Source organism: Uloborus diversus, chromosome 8, assembly GCF_026930045.1.
Source record: "Uloborus diversus isolate 005 chromosome 8, Udiv.v.3.1, whole genome shotgun sequence".
Lineage (NCBI taxonomy): Eukaryota > Metazoa > Arthropoda > Arachnida > Araneae > Uloboridae > Uloborus > Uloborus diversus.
In genome coordinates this window covers 34,238,904-34,250,940 of record NC_072738.1, presented here as the reverse complement: position 1 = coordinate 34,250,940, position 12,037 = coordinate 34,238,904, and the positions used below count along the sequence as shown (strand labels likewise).

General features: G+C 33.7%; 2 non-coding genes across 2 annotated transcripts; both read left to right on the top strand.

Annotated features, from left to right (window-relative positions):
• Positions 1–9,852: 9,852 nt before the first annotated feature.
• Trnak-cuu (transfer RNA lysine (anticodon CUU)) lies at positions 9,853–9,925 on the top strand. Its single transcript has one exon. It is a non-coding gene; the product is annotated as a tRNA-Lys (tRNA).
• Positions 9,926–11,501: 1,576 nt separating this feature from the next.
• Positions 11,502–11,574, top strand: Trnak-cuu (transfer RNA lysine (anticodon CUU)). The gene has a single exon. It is a non-coding gene; the product is annotated as a tRNA-Lys (tRNA).
• The last annotated feature ends 463 nt before the right edge of the window (positions 11,575–12,037 follow it).

The window sequence follows — 12,037 nt, the reverse complement described above, 5'->3', positions numbered from 1 at the left end:
ACATGTTTGGTCTTACCACGGAATATTTCCTAATTCTTCAGATAGGTTAATGACTTTTAGTAGAAAACGTTCCTGGTTTTTGCAAGGTGTGTTACTGGCAGAAATTGGGCATATCAGCTGCCTATTATTTTCCAGGAACGTTTCTGATTCGTTTTTACAGTGCATGCCTAATTGCATGTTTCTCAAACCTCAAAATCATCGCTCGGTGCCTATTTGCTGAAATTACTGTACTGGCTGGACAAAAGGCTCGATCTAAGTTTAGTGGAAACTTCGTGAGGCATTCTTGCAACCGAAGTATGAAAAAATGGTATACAGTATCGAAACAAGCAAGAACTCATTTTTTCTATAATTTTGTCCAGTTTTAACAATGATTATTTTATTAATCACGGCGAAACATTTATGTTTTGTATTTTCAAATGTTCTGCGTTCCATAATGATTTCTAGCACAGAAAGGCATTTTGTATATAAATTTCACTGAATTATATCTTTATAATTCTGACCACAACGGTTTTAAAAATCGCTGAAATTTCTCATCCTACGTTATAATAGTTAGCAGTTTATGCAGTATAATAAATTATAGCAATTTCGTGATGCTATGAAATAACAGGAAGTTCCGCCCAGAACTAAACGAGCCTTCCATTCTCGCATACAAACATCGACTTTCTTGCATCTGATCAATATTCTCTAAAAGTACATATTTCGTCAAACATACCTTTTTAATATTTGAAGTTGATTTCTGAAAACAAAATATGCCTCTCTAATCTGATGAAAGAGATATGTAAAAAATAAATAAACGAGCAAATAAAGTAGTAGCACTTTTTAATACAATGCAGCTAATATATTTTTTCCATAAGTATTTCTTTAATATATTAAATAAATAAATAAATTAAAAAAAAAACCATCAAAATAAATACGTTTAATAAAGAAAAAAGAAAAATCGTCTGTTGTTCTTTATTTTGGGTAAAAATTAAGTCGGTGTTTGGGGTTAACCATTTTACCCCCAACTCCGCAGCCCTGGTAAAAACATTTGCGGTTTAAATTAATTTCATTTTGGTTCAGTCAGACTTGCGTCAATGTTAAGTTTACGAGATAATATCTATTGATTTTTATTAATTTTTTTTTTCTATTTCTGGAACCTAAAAATTGAGAACATATTATATCCTCATTTAAAAAATTCTTCCAAAGTTTTTCATTGAACCAATTTTAATGTTTGCAATAACTTCGAAAATCCATTTAAAATCAAAAACCGAAAATTTTGAGGTTTTTTTTTTTTTTTTTTTTTTTTTTTTTTTTTTTTTTGAGCGATTTGAAAATTTTGCGGGGAAAGCTTAAGTTTCCTGAGATTATTGGGTAACTAACTAGGCGATGTATATTACGCATTTGGACACTCCTAATATTACAACGCATGCAAATAAAAGAAGGGCAAGACATTTTTGATATTTCAATAGTTTCCTGTGGAACGTTTGGAATTAGCACGTGTAAATGCCTCACCCCTCTCCCGAACAAAAGACCAGACGGGAGGTCTGCCACCCTCTCGTGGGAGGATTTTCCCCCTCCCTGACCCCTAAACATTCCTGACATCAAGAAGACTTTTTTTAAAGGCAGCATAAGGGGAGGGGGATGAATAGGGTCTTTATCCCGCAAAGAAGATTGTTATGCACATATATGGCCAATACTGCCTTTTGTCCATTCAATCACAATGGCCGATTAGCTAAAAAGTTGGTGGCTGTGAAATAAAAAAAAATGTTTATTCCGGGTAACTTTGATCGACAATTTCTCTATTTTAATAGTCCCACTCATACTGTTATTGCATCAATTGTCCTGAAACTGGAGGAAAACTCTTCAAGTATTTTATATATATCCAAAATTAAGAATTAATAACTTTGTGCGTGGCAGCAGCGACGTGGAGAAATTTCTGATGCTAGGGAATTTCTGTAATTTTTACACCCTCGTAGGTTGATAGTTATATATATAGCTAGATGCTACATATAGGACATATGAGGTAGTGAGAAGCAAAGGAATGCAAGTGGCAAAATTAAAAATTTAGAGATAACCCGTACAAATGGTAAGTGAACCTCTACTCTGTCTTGGGGCAAGAGATTGTACTAGTAGCCCTGGTAGGTGCTGCTGTACAGCATGACTTAGAAAAAAACTTCAATGAAAGCCTGCCTAGGATCTGATCTTTAAACGCGTTTTACTCGAAACTTAAAATAGTTCACTTGCATCCCTTTGCGTCTCACTGCCTCATATAGTGAAGTAACAAAATATTTTAGCTTTTGGAATTTGCGAAAAAAGTTTAAATTTGGAGAACACTTTTTTTACATTTAATATTTTTACATCTTAATGAAAAAAATTAAAATTCGAATAATTAATTTCATTTAAATTCGAATGTAACAACTTAGCCCGTGTACCAACTAACCCCGGTCTCCCCTATTACATGAAAATATTTTGACAGAGAATAAATTTTTTCAGGATATTTCGAAAGAAGAAGTTGTGTTTGACTGCTTACAACTTTTTTTATCATATCTTAAAATGTCATTAAGTATATGTATTAAATACAGAATTTGACTTATCCACGTTTTCGGAATTTTCCAGGTACTGCAGTAAAGTATTCGCAAAATATGATACTTTTTGATTAGTTGGAGGAGATAACGTAGACAAAAAGTAGTGCGATCGGCTACTATTCACGTAACCTTGCAACACTGTAGGCTTTAAGAAGAACTATTGAATATAAATTACAAGGGCGGCTCGTCACTATGGGCCGAGTGGGCCAGGCCCACCCAGAAACATTGTACACAACTAATAGATAATGTAAAAATAACGTTTAGTATTTCGCTAAAAAAATAAAAAAAGACAACAACAAACAAACAACGAATTGGGGACATGAAACACATTTTAAATCTCTAACGCTCTGCATATCTCTTCTAAAATGTGAAAATTTTTCCATCTGTTCGCGTTTGCGCTTGCAAGCTCTGAGAATGATTCTTGGGGCTTCGACTGGTTTGCCCCCGAACTACCCCTGCCACACCTCCGCTCCTAACCAATCACGACGATTCAACCAGACACCAAAACGGCAAGTCCGCGCCACTCCGATTCCTTCTGCATGGGCTCTAGCTCCCTAGCCCTCCGAAAAATAGCTTGAACCAATAGCAGTAGAAGGGCAATAGCAGGTGGGGAAGGATTTGACACACGTCGCATGTACGAAACAACATCTCAGAAAAGGGCAAAAAAAGGCTAGCCCACTGAACGAAAGAAAGTGCTCTTATCGTTTTCCACCGTCCTTCTTTTGTATTTGTCTTTAATCTTAAATGGCTGTTAATATCTGGAATTGGCATTTACCATTTTATGGGTTCCCCCGATTCTACCGCACCGCATCGCATGTATAGTTTTATTTATTAATTTTTCTGTTTGGAACTAATACGATCGGAATTTCTGAATGAAGCGTTTGTTTTCGAATAGTTGTTTTTGAGTGTGAAAAGTTCTAAACTGGTCGGAAACTTTTACAAAAAAACTTCAATTGGGCGAGATCTATTAAATTTTCTTTTTTGTTCTGATATTTGGCTAAAGTAATAAGTATTAAATCGTATAATAGGTCTTATCGATGTGTGTTTTCTATTCTGTAGTACTCTAAGGCGAAACAAACCTAAATTATTTCAATTTTATCCGGTAGATCGCTTTAAGTCCTTAAAGGCGTAGGGCTGCATAACCTCAAAAATGACCAAACTATTCGATTTTTTTTTTATTGTTTATTTTAAAACTTCAGATTGTTTCAAACTTTATGAAGAGAGTTTCAACGCTCTAGTTGAATTATTTAAAAAGTTATTAGCTTTTAAGTCACGCCAAGGACGTAGCCAAGGGGGGGGTCCATGGGGTCCGGACCCCCCCCTTCCCGAAAGACCCTTCTCCTTTTTTCTCAGTTGTTGCATCTCGCATGAACAAAATTTTTCCGAAAGATAATGATTTTATAAAACGCAGCATTCTCTCCCCTTAAATATTCCCAGTAATCGGCAATTTTCTCAGCGCTTGAGTCAATTCAGAACACGAGAACCTCGTGCAACAACTGCAGGTTCCCAATTTTCGTCTGCTTTTTGCCGTGTCACCTACTCCGTCCGAAACGGGGAAATGTCCCTTTCGACTTTCAAACCAGCTGGGTCCCGTGACCTTGAAATTCAGCCCCTCTCCTTGGTCCATCAAATTGCCATTGGCAAAGTAAAAACAAGCATTTATTGCCACTTCCGCTGTATCCCACAGGCTCATTGGCGTGGTTTTCTTTATTTCTTTCTCTTTTCTTTTTGGATTTTCGTGGATTTCGTAGACGCATGTTGCACGAAAGACAGCCAGAGTGAGGTGCGTTCCTGGTGAATCAGTAATTGAATTCCGATTCTTTTCTGTTTTAACACGCAGTTTTTATCTACGTTATACTTATAGAAAACATATCTTGAACAAAATTGTATGCAAAAGAAAATTAAGTTTACCCAAACTAGGTAAGTCGCAGTGCTCCCTTTTAAAGTTTTCTTGATAATACGAGCAATTTTACGTGTTAATGTGTTTTTCATTTAAAAACTAATTTTAGATTCTAAGCCAGCAGCGAAAAAAGAAATTCTACACATTTCGTGTGTTTGAGGGTGAGAAAAATAATTATTGATTTTTTTTTTTTTTTTTTTTTGCATTTTAACTCTATTTTTGGCATGGTTCATTTCAGATTCATTTTACATTTTGATAAAAATTTTATTTGAACTTTTAGATTACTTTTAGCATCTCTCTCCTTTCTGAGTAACAAATTACGTAGATTTTTACTGATGTTTTCCCCCCAATATTTAAGCATAATCATGGAACATATTAAATGCCCAAAAAAAATTCGTGTTTGAAGGTAAAATAAATAAAATAAATGAATAAATAAAACTTGAAGTTGATGTAACAAACTTTTTACGGTATCAAAATTTTATAGAAAAATTAAATTGAAAAGTACTTGAATATTTTAATGTGATCAGTTTATGAAATTACAAGTTCGGCCATATTAACGCATGTAATAAGTAATTTATTAGAAATTATTACTTTTAAATCTTACTGAATTGTGATTCTATGATCCCAAAAGAAAAACAGTTAGTTTTTAATTGACGAAAAAAAAATCTTATTCGATGTTGTTCCATAAAACATATTTGTATTTGCATCATTGGAATACATTTTCTGATTATTATTCACTGGCTTTGTACAAAGGAGTTATTTAATTAGCATCTATGCATCCATCTTTAGTAAATTGTGAAGGTAGCATTAAATTAACAAAAAACAGGCATGTGCATTTAACTATAAATTACTAGGTGAAAATTACCGCTATTTACTGCGTTACAAGCAAAGAAACAAAAAAAGGTGAATACGAGGTAAATGTTTTTGAGCTTTTCTGTTATATATTGCCTTTTTTTTTTAAACACTTATTTTCTTCAAGCTAAAGATATTTACTATTTCTTGCAATAGAGTGTTTTGCTAACATCGTATTGAAGAAAAAAAATCATTACCTGCTTCGTAAAATATGATATGTATTGTTGTTAAAATTAACAACATGTTGTTAAAATAAAATTACACAGATGCTTAATTTAATTCATTAGGTATACATTCCATTAATCGGCATGTAAAAGATCCCTTAGGTCGTTTGACTGTGAATACTCTTGACAAAATTAAATTCATTTTGCAGTTTCGCATCGAAGAGAGCTCAGGTGTCTCCATCTGGTGGAAACTGGGCATCAAATTTTCCTGTGACATTCACATCCGCGCCTTAATGGTGGCATATGAATGACTGGATGCCATATCGTTGGTTCGCACTTGTTCCGCAAAAGGCTAAAGCCTCTAACACAGCCCCGTTAGAAAGAAAAAATAATGATAAAAAACGGCAATACGCCTTTTCCGATATTTAAAATGTTTTCGAACAGCTTTCACCCTTTGAGGAATAGCGACTTCACTTGAGAACACCATTTATTTCTTGCTTCTCTTTTTTTTCAGCTAACTGAAATCACTGTGTCAGTTGGCTGAAGAAAGAAAAAATATATATATAAAAAATGGTTGCAACAAAGGAAGCTCCGTCCCCCAAAGAGTTAATAGTTTGTTCAAGCTTTTAATTGATGATTTGGAATGATAATTAGAAAACGGTTAAGATTGGAAATATCATTCTATTTCGTGGTATCAAAAGAATATTATAAATGTAAATAAATAAAAACTAATTCAAGCTTTTTAAATGAAACCTTGTTAATATTTTCGTTGAGAGAGTTGTGGGATTTTGCCTGAAATGTTGTTCAAATCGGACAGGGTTACGTTATGTAACATTCATATAGTTATACATTCGACTCCATAGATATAGATTTATTTATCCTCATATAAATAGTGCCGATGATCGAGTAACCCGCGTGTTTCAACAATGAATTCGCACCACGGCATGATATGTAATTCGATAATATGTTTTGGTAATGTTTAACATGCAAGGAAAGGCTTTATTGTGACAAGGCTGAACTCGATCCGGTAACTTGAACAGTTTTACTGGTAAGACTGTGTCATATCAGAGGAATGAAGAAACGAAAACAATGAACGCTATCTACTGGAGTTTAGGGTTAATCCACTGGTGTTAGAGTTAAAATTTCAACTATCAAAATATCACCAAACAGGCAATTGCTTCGTTCAAATGAAGAAGAGTTGAAGCAATTTTCACCCGTCATGCCTTGACGGGTGACTTTCTAGTTTTCAAATAAAATGGCATAAGTACACATGTACATATTTTGTTGAAATATATTACAAAGCTTTAATATTCTATTAAATTATCGCATGCATTTTCCAAGTAATTTCTAGAACAGTTTTCGTTTTCCGTTTTTCTTTTCTTGTGCCCTTTTTATTAATAGAAAATATATCACTTATTTTCAGGAGGACAGAGGTTCACCCATATTTGGAAACTTTGTATGTGATTACCACTTAACATAAACTTTTTGTTAACTAATTTTAACTAATGACTCTATTAATTTCAATTATTTAATTAATTTTAGTTAATTATCATATTTTAATGATCAGTTTTAATTGGATTTATCTTAGTCTTGTGTAATTATCAGCTACTAATTCTGCTTTAGCATGCCTGCTCTTTTGAAGTTCGTGCAACCTTGGACCCCCCCCTTAACAAAGTTCTAACTACGTGCCTGGTCACGCACACTAGACGCGCCTTTTCTCGATTTCGAACTGTTTTTGAGCAATTACGAATTGCTTATAGTTTTTACTTGACCGTTGAATGACATCTGCCTTGGATTTTATTTTTTACTTCCTTTTACAAAAAAGGAAGTATTGTATTCGCGAAAAAATTTTCACTCAAAAATCGCCCTTAATTTCCATTTTGCTCACCCCCAAATGAATGTTGAGTTTTTTTTTCGATTCGACCACATGCGGAAAAGTGCCTAAGAATGTATAGACACGCGAAATATCCATTTTGACCATCACCGAGGTAATTACAACAACTTTTCTCGTGACGTCTGTATGTATGTGCGTATGTGTGTATGTGCGTATGTGCGTATGTGCGTATGTATCTCGCATAACTCAAAAATGGTATGTCCTAGAAAGTTGAAATTTGGTACATAGACTCGTAGTGGGGTCTAGTTGTGCACCTCCCCTTTTGGTTGCTTTCGGATGTTCCTAAGGGGGTCTTTTGCACCTTTTTGGGGGGAAATCATTGTTAATTTCGATGTAAACTCAAGTGGCGTTATAATTTGTCGGACACTTGGCGATATATCGCCAGTCTTTTGGTCGCCAAGTTTTGTCGCCAACTTGGCGACAAATTTGGCGGAGTTTTTTTTTTTTTGGTTTCAATTTGGCCATTGTTGGTGATATTTAGAGAATAAATATTGAATCACATTAAAATAGCGAATAATGGGGAAATGACATTAAATTGGAGTAAAAGGAAGTCATGTGATGCACACATCAGCTCGTTTATTCTTGTAATGCAGGAATCCATGTGCATGGGAATCAAATTATTTATTATCGACCTTCACAATTTTACACGATCCTTTTTACGTGAAAATAGTATCCAGCACATAACATCCAACATCCAGCCCGTTGCATTCATTTGAATTTTGATGTCATGAATCCAAACTATGGTTGCGATAAAAGCCATTAGTAGAAAAAAGAAACTCCTCCTATCGCAATCCGCGATAGTGAAAACCATAATTTGAACTCAAGGTCTCAAAATTTATACTTTTAAAAAATTGAAATATTCTTCACTCTTTTGATTTTTGTTTAACAGGCATGAAAATTAATTATTGACTAATAAGTATAAGCGCATACAAATATACCAAGGAATTACATATTTTATTTAAATGTTTTAAAAAGTGCTATGAATGGGATGTGACCCCTAGGTATTGTGATGTAGTTTCACACAATAAAAATTGAAGGTCATTCTAATTTTGATATATGAAGAATATACTGGCGATTGAGGAAACTGTTTGTGCTTCTAGAAGAAAATAGTTACTAATTTCGTAATTTGACATAAGGAAGCATGCTAAAACGAAAGTTAATGCTGCTGCATGATCATGTGATCGTGTTGGCATAAAAAGTGTAATGTAGTAGTTTGATTAATACTGTGTGTTGTATATTACTAGTTGCATGGGGTGGGTGTCTTTAAATTTTGGTTGTTTACCTTGAAATTTTAAATAAAAATGCTCAAGTGGATATTTTTCTAAACAATTTCAACTTTGACGCTAGAAGAGAAGTTCAAAATAAAGAAACTGCAAGTCCAGCATTACTAACTGCAGTTCTCTCCATTTTATCTGTATAAACATTATTGTGAAAATTTTATACAGCGAAAGGCACGAACCGCCACTGATAAATTATTTCCTTCCATACAAACTGATAAGCAAGGACATATGTTAAAAGGGAAAAAAAATAAATTTTTGTTTTTTTTTTTATTTTGGCAGCATTTTTATGAATAAAATGAAAACGAAACTTTTGTAAAAACTTCGACTTAAAAGGAGATAAAATTTGAGATATAAGTGACAATACCTTCGACTGAAAACGCTAACTTATTTTGAGCCCTAAGAAAAACTTCGAGATGAAAGAATATTCGAGTTATAAGGCTTCAAGTTATCAAGAATCGACTGTATTATTTAGTGCTTTATGACTGCGTAGAGAACCGAAAGTGGAGTAAAATGGTGCTTAAATCTCTAGATTTTGAAAAAAAAAAAAAAAAAAAGGTCATAGTGTCATTTACCTTTCAATCCAGAATGATAAAAACCATTCAAAATAAATTAGTAACTTGCTTCAAACTTATCCTTTCGTTTAAGGTAACTTCGAATTGCTTGAGAAAATTGATGTAAAAAGAATTATTTTAATAAAAGTTGTCCAACTATGACCTTGACGGGAAATAACTAAATGCTTAAAAATTGTTGTTGTTAAAATCAGAAAATTAGACATTGATTTTACCATCCTAAATCGCAGTATAATATTAACTTATTTATAAAAAGTAAAAATATTTTAACGAAATGGTAGCGGGAGCGTCAATTTAATGTTATTTTGTGCTTTTATATCACACTGCTTTAGTGTATTCCAGGGTTTCCCCTTATGCCCTTTCATTTTACATGTGCCCGCCGCTATATGATGAGGCTAAAAAAAATGTTTTTTAAATAGTTTGATCTGTTTTCAAAAAATAAACATTCAATTAGAGAAACTCTTAATCTCTCTAATCGAACTAATCGAATTTTCATGATATCTGACTTCCAAGTGTCTAAATTAAATTTGGGCCATGGGCCGTTGAAAAAAATTACTTGTGTCAATGAAATTTTCTCTTCGTAAAGCTGCGCTTAGAAAATTTATTAAAAATCATCGCGCACAAGGCGAGCCCGGCTAGCTCAGTCGGTAGAGCACGAGACTCTTAATCTCGGGCTCGTGGGTTCGAGCCCCACGTTGGGCGAACGTCTTTTTAGCCTACTTTCCCAGCAAAAGTCAGAAAAAGAAGAAAAAAGCATGAAAGAAGGCTTAATGCATCTTAAAAATATCGCAAAAAACAAAAAAAAAAAGTCAAAAATAAATAAAATAATTGAATAAATATCGAAAAATTAAAAATTGGAAAGTAGGGTATTGAGATGGGGAAAAATGTCTGTTGGTCTGTCTGTCTGTCGGTCTGTCTGTCTGTCCCCCCCTAATAACTTTCGAATGAATAGTCCGATTCGAACAAACTTTTTTTTGTTCGAAAGATCTCGGCAAGGACATCTCATTCTCATTTTTCACTTTTTGATTTGAACTATTTTTTGTTCAATTTTGAACAGTTCAAAAAAACTTAACATTAGCGCCTACGGGAAAATTCAAGGCAATTCCGAACTGTGAGGCGAATTTGCTTCAAACAAACTTTGTAAGAAAAAGCGTTTGATGAAAAACTTGTATGAAAATATCTTTTTGATTTGAACAATTTTCCGTTCAATTTTGAACAGTTCAAATCCCTTAACATTAGCGCCTATGGGGAAACTGAAAGTCAATGTAGATTCCGTACCTGAAGGCGGATTTACTTCAAACAAATTTTGTTGGAAATAGCTCTTGACGCCAAACTCTAGACTTCGATTCCGAGAATTTAGTGGCACTTGACCCCGACTCCGACTCCTGTGCCCGACAATTAATCGGACTCCGACTCCCCGACTTCGACTCTGACTTCGTAGCTTTGGCAAAAATTTATACACGGAGGACAAATGACAGACTCCGATTCTTAGATATTCGACTCCGACTCTTTTACCCCAAAATGATGTTGACTCCGACTCCGCAGCTATGGTTTTGATTGTGAAATAATTATTGTTGATGTGACTTGTTTTTATTTTTACGCTAAAGTTTTAATTTAGGTATTCAGTTTTTGGCGAATAAACTCGAAGTCATTTATGTTTCTACATAAAGATATGCGCAGACGATTTTTTTTTTTTTTGACAATGAAAATTATTTCTTTAAGGTGACATTTTATTGTTTTAATTTATTTTGGTAAGTGCATTAATTCATTTAAGAAATTGTTTTTGGCAACAGGGGAAAAAGAAACGATTTTTTTTGATAGGATGAATTTATTTTAATGAGCTTATTAATTTTAATTATTATTTTTTTGTTTTGAAAGCTGTTAAAGATTTTTTTAATGGCAAAAAGTGTATTAGCTGCTTTTTTTTACGCATCTAATTTTTTTAGATGAGTGAGGAATATTTTATTCCTAGAAATCAGCTTAAAGTATTTTAAAAATATGTTTGAAAAAATTTGCGATTTTAGCTATTTTTGAGAATATTGATCAGGTACTAGAAATTAGTATGGGTATACGGGAAAGTAGGCTCGTCTAGTTCTAGACAGAACTTCTTGTTTAATTTAAAAGAGCAAAATATTTTCCTTTTCTAGACATGTCATATTTCTTCGCAAAAAAGGAAATATTGTACGGTAGGAGTCATTATTAGAATCAGAAAGAAAATTTCTTTCCTTAATAAAGCTGCGTGTACAAAACTAATTAAAAATTGCAGCGCGTGAGGTAAGCCCAGCTAGCTCAGTCGGTAGAGCACGAGACTCTTAATCTCGGGGTCGTGGATTCGAGCCCCACGTTGGGCGGATGTCTTTTTACCCTATTTTCCCAGTAAAAGTCAGAAAAAGAAGAAAAAAGCATGAAAGAAGGCTTAATGCATCTTCAAAATATCGCAAAAAACAAAAAAAAAGTCAAAAATAAATAAAATAATTAAATAAATATTGAAAAATTAAAAATTGGAAAGTAGGGTATTGAGATGGGGAAAAATGTCTGTCGGTCTGTCTGTCTGTCCCCCCCCCCCTAATAACTTTTGAATGAATCGTCCGATTCGAACAAACTTTTTTTTGTTCGAAAGATCTCGGCGAGGACACCTCATTCCCATATTTCACTTTTTGATTTGAACTATTTTTTGTTCAATTTTGAACAGTTCAAAAAAACTTAGCGCCTACGGGGAAATTCAAGGCAATTCCGAACTGTGAGGCGAATTTGCTTCAAACAAACTTTGTAGGAAAAAGCGTTTGATGAAAAACTTGTATATAAAATATCTTT